Here is an 8,495-nt window from a genome sequence, read left to right as displayed (position 1 = left end):
TAATTTCTCCAAAAAGTGGCTAAAAACACCTTTTTCACTAAATTAACATTCAAAACATGATTTCTTGTAAAACATACCCAAAATAGACCACATCTAGCAAAACAGCCTCAGTGTCAAAAGTGTTGTATTTCTATAGCACATCAGTCACTTTAGAGGATAAAACTAAAATAAGTATTAATTCATTTGCAGAATAGTATGCAACTCATGAAGAAACACCATAAACTCAAGCATAAGGAAAGTGGGTATGAACCTAGTGATAATGTTCTTAAATTCATGTTAAAAACTCAAATTTTGGGCACAAGGATGAAAGATTATCCCTGTTCAAACCCCACATACTTGGACTGATGAATTGCTTGAAAGAAACTCAAATTAGAACCTTGAAAGCTTGAATTTTGAAGAAGAAATTCCTCTTTTGTGTTCTTGAGGGTTTGGGAGAAGATATATCATATATTATGAGTTATTTTTGTAAGTAAATATTTGGTGGTATTTTAGACCATTTTATTTAAATAAAGCCCAAATGGCAAAAATTACATCGATCCACTAGCGTAAAAATTGGATCATCTTAACCCGATCCAATAAATGACAAGCTGAAAAGTTTCCTATTTTTCTATTATATCTAGGGTCTAAGAAAAGAGTATAAGACACTCTTCTTTTGATCTCCACTGACAAGATGTTGTTAGAGTATTGCCGGTGGAACTTAAAGCTTTGTTTTTTCCTTCTTTGGGTTATGTTCCAGCTGAACTCGGTGTGGATCTTGCATGAAATCTTTCTGTCAACTTCACTTCTATCAGGTGATAATTTCTTCCCTTGTTCTCGATTCATTTGTACCTCAGCTACTAAAATTCCATTTCTTTTCTTAGGTGGTCGTGGACTTCTCTCATATAGACAGATTATCTCTAGTTCACCGAGGTTTGGAGTATTGGACTTCTCTTTCTCTCCATCTGGTGGTTGAAGAAGCTGGAACAAATCCTTACCCCTCCTTTTTTGGTGAATGTTTTTGTTTGCTAAGGTTTTAATTCTAGTTGAAGGTATAACAGATCCAATGTCTCCTTTCGGGCATACTGTTAATCTCATATTACTGTACATTTTATTCTCCTCTGCTTTTGCTTGTTGAAACTTGATGTAGTATGTTTTTTATTGTAAATATATTTGATGTTTCTATTTTTCATTGCTAAATTATCCTCTTCATCTTGACTCTAATGTGTGGAATTTGGTTTTTATCAATATTTAGTAGCTTTCTTGTCTTCAGTGGTAGTTGATGAACAGTATGAAATTTTGGCATACCTTGTGTTTCCACCTCCTCATTTGCTAAAAATTCTGCCATTGCATTCGCTTCCCTAAATGTTTGAGTGATTGTAACATTTAGAGATTTAATGTATTCTCTAATCTCTTCAATAATTACTGCTAGTTCCCAAGGAATTCTTCACTTTCTTAGTATCATTTTCTTAAGGCTTAGAAAGTTTGTTTTTATATTGAAATCTTTAAAATCATTCTCATAGTCTAAAGTCTCCTTAATAGCAATTGATTCTGCTTCAGTATTTGTACCAAATCCTAAATCTTTAGCTCTAGCATAAATTAGGTCACATTTGTCATCACTTATGCAAAAACCATATGCACTCACCCCTGGATTTTCACTACAAGTTCTATTTGTGTTGTATTTGGCCTTCATGGATTCTGGTTTCTTCCACACCACCTTATGATAATTCAATTTTGGTTTATATACCTTCATTTAGTCTAACACATATGGCCATGTCCATACCTTCATCTTTATCCATGGTTACAAACTCTTAATCATCTTCTTTATGACCTCCTGGGCTTGCAAAACCATCTCCTTAAAATTAATGGAACCTCCATGTTTAGTACAATTCTTCATTCTCTATTTTTTCCACATAGGTATGGCTAGAACAGCTCTGAATATCATGTTCATCTTTGGTGTTGTGTCCTTAGTGTACCATGATATAATCACCTATTGTAATTGCATGTTCTCCACTTTTATACCTGCAAAATGAGCAAACTGCCTCCAAAGCCTTAAGAATAAGGGGGTTGTTAGCAAAGCATGAGTCAGGGTCTCCTCTCTTCTATCTTCACAACACCAACATCTTGATACCAACTAAATCTCATCCTCTTAGGGTTGTAATCTGTAGGTATCCTTCTCATCGACACCCTCCATAAGAAGAAATTATACTTTAAAAGCAAACCTTTCTGCCAAATAAAATCATAATCTTTCCTATGTTTTTTTTTATGTTTGATAATATCCCAGGCAGACCTGACGTTAAACTGACCTTTTGCACTTTCCACCCACCATGGTATATCATTTTGATGTCCATCCATAGTAGGTTTTACTATTTCCAATATCAATTTCACCATCTCTTTAGATAAAATAGTGACAGCATCTGCTTGTTATATTCCCCATTTTATGAAGTTTTTTACCTCTATCTCCTCATCTTGAATCCCATCTCCTTTAACATAATACAAATTACCTTGTTTAGTCTAATTATTATACCAAAAACTTGAGTTACCATCTTTCACTTGCCACCATATATTATGTTCCACCTTCTCTCTAATTGAAATTATTTTTCTCCATACATGTGATGCTCCAATTCCTTTAGCTAGTAAAGGATGAAACTTTTTGCTTACTTAATCCATATGAATGAAATCCACATAGATGAAGTGGAAGTTTTGAAATTCCACCAAAGTTTTTCAAAACATGCCTTGGACATATCATGTAAGGATCTCAAACCAAGTCCTCCTTCTTTTATTGGGAAACACATTAACTCCCAAAAGACCCTGTCACAACTCGAGGTTCCCCCTAGTCGTAACACGATACTTGAAACCACAAGTGATCCCAAGCCAACCCATTAACTGGCATACTACTTGAGCAACTAATTTAATATGTATTAAATAGCTAGTTCTACTGTGTGGAAACATAATCATAATGAAATCTGACTAAGTATGTACCTAATAAAAATTTATAATCTAATAAAACTGAAGAGAGAAACTGAAATTACATGACTAAATCTGACTGGAATCTATAAAGCCTCTGCTATACTGACTATGGATAGCTGGGACATGCCTCCAACTACCACTAATAAATACATATGGAAAATAAAAAATACAAAACAGTACAAGAACTAAATCTGACTGGAGTCCCTGAAATAGGAGAACTCATCACCTGTTGGCTGGAAGCTGCAATTGTCTACTTATGATGTGTAGGCTATAACTGGTACCTACATTATGAGACAATGTAGCACATATACATATATGTGGACCAGTACTTCTAGAATGTACTGAGTAAGTGGGGGTGAAGGCACTACGTAAAGCTAAATAGGTATAAAATCTTAAAAACATGCATGCTAAGTGTTAGTAGACTCACCAAGAGACTGAGATAAACTAAAATCCAAAGTATCTTAAAACATGCATAACAAATATAATTTGATAAGCTAGTGAATCACTAAATTTGCTTCTTAAAACCTTACCTTTATAATATAAGTAGAACTGATGCTGGAAAATAGTAAAATATGGATATTATATGAATACTAGGTCTAAAACTACGTGATGGAAACTGACATAACCCGAGGATCTTAATATACAATTATACTGAGCAGGAATGTATAAACATACAAAACTAAAACAGCATATACTAAGCTGATCTGATTAACTGAATGACTGATAGTTGAATACTAAATAACTGATGCGTGAATTCTAAATAACTGGTATTTGGATTCTGATTAATTGATAACTATATATTGATTAACTGATAACTGAATATCGGTCATGTAAGATTGAACTGTACTTAGTCTGAATAATTGGACTGAAACTGTGGAGTACTATGCATATGAGGTAAGGACTAACTGAACAACATGATATAACTGAGCATGAATGCATAAAAACTATAATATCTAAGAATGCAAGACTAAGTGTATATCTGTATGTTACTAAGATAAATCTAAAATCTGAAAGACTGCAAGCTATAAAACTAAATATTTGAAAGTCTGTACACTTAGTCAAGCAAACCTAAACTGAAGATACACTAAATACTATAATAAGACAGTTAGAGGTATCATCTAACCAACATGCCCCAATATGAGCTAATCGGGATCCAACCTGTAACCCTAGTTAGAAGGGTGCCAGTACCGTGCCACGGGTACTAACACTGGCTATTTAGATCTACTAAACTATCATCGTGAAGGATTAAGGAGTCACCCTATACTGGCAGGTGCTCTCATGAGATATGTGTCAACCCTAAACTAATAGGTGAACATCTCAAACCCATGCTGGCTATATAGTTCTATAACTCAGGGATTGCTACTAAGGGTCACACCCTATACTGGCAGGTGAGCCCCCATCCCTGGGCTCACTCAGTGCTAAATCCTACTCCCAACTAAACTAACACTAATACTAAACTACACTAAGCTCAACTAAATGTTATTACTTAACTGATAGTGCTCATCATAAATATGAATATCTGAGTATACTGATAAGATTCATGGAATAACTGACTGAATACTTGAAAAGCCAAATTTGTGTAAATCACATAGGTATCAGGTGTTCATAACCACCAGTGCTAAATGAGTATATAATATGACATCAAGCTTAAAGTACTGAACTAAGTGATTAAGGTTCAACGATCCAAACATGGGCATTTCATCAAAAATGTGCAAATCATAAACTTATACATGAGAATATCTTAAACATTAGGAAGTAATAGGATTTCATGGCTAAATTTGTAATTTGGGAATTCATCCTGAATCAACTGAGCATGACATAGGAATTGAAACATTCAAAACATAATATGACTCATTCTACTTGAAAGCACGTAAAATCATAACTTAGAATTGAATTAACAAGATATCCATGGAGATAGTTCAACTTAAACATGTAAAACTCATAATTTCAAACCATAAAGGGTTCTTGGACTCTATGGGTGAAAGGGGATCCATGGTTGAACTCCTACATACATTAATAGATGATTTCTTGAGGGTTTCTTGGTCTTGGGAACCTTGAACTCTTGCGTTCTTAAGATAAATTCTTGAACTTTGTTCATGGTAGGAAAGGGGAGGGTTTTTATGTGAGAAATTTTGAGGAAGATGGGCAAAAAATGCATTTTTAAATGCTATAAATCATCCTTTGGACGTTTAGCGTTGAGGGGAAAGGACCAAAGTTCCCCTTGACCCTTAAGAAGTTGAAACAAAATGGGAATAGACCCTGCATCACACCTTTTAACCCTGGGGAGTATCCCCCATAATGCATGCTTCAGTCTGATGTTGTAAGCCCATGGCGCGGGCTTATAACACGCCCTCACTGCCTCTTACGAAAATGGCTATAACTTTTTGCTTGAGAATTAAATTAAGGCAAAATTGTTATCGTTAGAAAGCTAACTCAATTATATATATATTGGTGGGTCTTGATCTGAAAAATTCTTCCTATATCAATAGTTATACATGTTCAAAGTAGACCTTTGTAGAATCGAATACCAAACTTGGATGAATCAAAGGCTCGTAGTTCAAATTTATTCTAAGTAATTCCTATGAATATTTTTCACCTCAAAAGCACTTCACGCACTAGGATAATGATCATGACATATGTATTAATTTACAAACCATGGGATTAAAGGTCACACACATAGGAATGATGCTTCAAAGTCTAGCCCAAAAATACGGGGTGTTACAGACCCAATGTTTATTTTTTGAACCTATAGAATTACCCCAGAAAAACTTTGCAAAAATATTGTGTAGTTGATTAATTATACTCACTGGGGGCTTTATGGCTGAAAGAATATAAATGGGCATAGACAGTAAAACATAAGCAATTAAGATATACCTCCCCTCATAAAAAAGTAATCTATTTTGCCATAGATTTAACCATTTTATCACCTTTTTTTATGAGATTCTTATAGTGTCCCTTATTCTTTCGACCATAAAAAATTAGACAGCCTAAGTAAGTAAAATGGAACTTACCTTACCTTATACCAGTTATCTTCTTAATACTATTTCTCACAGCTGTAGGAACTGTTTCATGCGAATAAATCAAACTCTTATCTAGATTGATCATTTGACTAAAAGTATTCTTATATATCCTCAAAACTATTATCATCTTCTTCACTGATTTAGGTTGTCCAGAGCAGAAAAAAATAATATCATCAGCATAGGATATATGTAGAGCCGTCTATATGGGTCAGGCCTATTAGGTCAGCCCAACTCGGCCTAAAATTTGATAGAGTTGGGCTTCAATTTTTGTGGCCCATTTAAGAACAGAGCTTTTTAGCCTGGCCTGAATAAGCCCACGGTTCATGGGACTTAATCAATGTGGGTTGGGCTAGCCCGTGGGCCGGCTTGTAAGTCAAATACATGAAAATATTTAGATTGTTTATTAGTATTTTTATTTTGTTCGAAGGATATAATGTCAAAAGTTATTTAATTTCTCTTCTAGGAGTATTTTTTGGGGTGTTGGAGACTTGATTAACAAGTATTAAGACTATTTAATAAAGTTTAGTAATATTTATGTTTATTATATTCTAAAATTAAATTACAAAATATTATTTTTTTTAAAAGTGGGCTGGCCCGTAAGGCCCGTAGCCCATAGAGTAATGGTGTAGGCTTGGTGCTTTTGATGGGCCAGCCTGGCCTAGCTCATCAAATTCAAGGGTCGTGTGGGCTAGCCCAAATGGACTAGGCCGACCCGTATTGACAGCTCTAGATAGATGGTTAATAGCAGGGCTCCATTTATACATTCCATGTCCTCTAAAATTTTGGATCATTGAATAACTCATTTAAGCTCCTTGAAAGAAGTTTAGCTGAGATAATAAACAAAGTAGGTGATAAAGGGTATCCTTGCTTCAGGCCTCTTGATGAATGAAAGAAACCATATGACTAACCATTCATGAGAACTGAATACCAATTATTACTAATCAGTCTGACTATCATGTCTATGATTCTTTCTGAGAACCCTAACCTTCTTATCACCTCCACCAGATATTTCTAAGAAACCTTATCATAACCTTGTCCATCTGCAATTTCACCACTACATTATGAAACTTATGCCTTCTATTTATATCTTCAATAATTTCCTAAACTAGCAGAACATTTTTTGTTATGAGTTATAAGAGTGAAAATCATGTTCATTATGGTTGGGAAATTATTTAAGGGGTAGAAGACCAAAATGGCCTTGAAAAATAAGAACAAAACTTTTGTATTTCTGCGCCCTTGTGCATAGCACGCCCTTATCACGTCACTCTAAGGGTGTGTCACGCCCATATTAGGAAAACCAAATGGCGTGGCACACCTTTATCAAGCCACACCACTGGTTTTTATGTAAGGGCATGTCATCCCTCCGTGGCACACCCTAAATGCAGACCCTTACTGTTCTGGGGTTGCAAACTATCCTAAAATGCATTCCAAAAATTATGAAACACTTTCTAATAGTCTCGTTATCATTCCTTATCATAAATCAACCAAAAATCACAATAAAATGTGAAGGAAGTAAGAAAATAAAATTGTCAAAATCTTAGGGTCTAACAAAACTACAAGGACACAACATGGAGAACTGTCGCTATTTCCATCCTAAATTAAGGTCTACAACTAACAAACAAATTAGTAAGATGGAAAGGTTTCTGTAATGCCCCGAGAGTACACCCTGGATGCCACGTGGTGCTTACGATCCCGAAGGAGGACAAGCTAACCCATGACTGATATCTGCTGTGAGCACTAAATAGTAATACTGAAATAAATACAGAATTAGGTTGAATGGACATAAGGTTCAAAATCTAAATGATGATAAAAAAAATCACATCTGGTAAAAACATCTAAAAACTAAACACTGTGTGAACTGGTCTAGTCTGAAAGCCTCTAACTGAACTGTCTGAATATAGAGTTGATGGGACAAGCCCCCAACTAGCTCCAACTACTGAACTACTAATAAACTGGAATAAATCATATCCTCTATAGATGAGGACTCACTACTAAATCTGCAACTACTGACTTGATTTATCTAAATACGGTCGGGATCTTGAGCGTCTGAACCTATGATATGAGACATCATAGCATAAAGAAAGAGTATGCGGTCAGTACGTGGAATGTACTGGTATGATAGATGAGGTAAGGCTGAATCCAAGGGTTCATATGCATGAACAATAACTGATTGAATGATATAGAGTAACTGAATAAAAGAGTACGCGGATAATTGATACTACGAAATCACTGAGTATGCAATATTGTACATATATGTATAGACTGTAATTGAGATTTTTTGAAGCCGAGCACTAAGTTCTGATAACTGAGTAACTGATATTTGAAGTTATTGATGACTGATTTACTGATACTGATTGACTGTGTCTGATAGTCCTAATTTTTTAAAATGAAATGAGTTCTAAACTGAAGACTAAAAACTAAAACTGTGGGAGGTAATCATCTAAATAACATGCCCCAAATAAGCTAAGGTAACTGAGTTAGGTTCCAATCTGTAACCCCAATTAGAAGGGTCCTACTACTGTACCACGC

Source organism: Capsicum annuum, chromosome 9, assembly GCF_002878395.1.
Source record: "Capsicum annuum cultivar UCD-10X-F1 chromosome 9, UCD10Xv1.1, whole genome shotgun sequence".
Classification (NCBI taxonomy): domain Eukaryota; kingdom Viridiplantae; phylum Streptophyta; class Magnoliopsida; order Solanales; family Solanaceae; genus Capsicum; species Capsicum annuum.
This window is presented reverse-complemented; position numbering follows the sequence as displayed.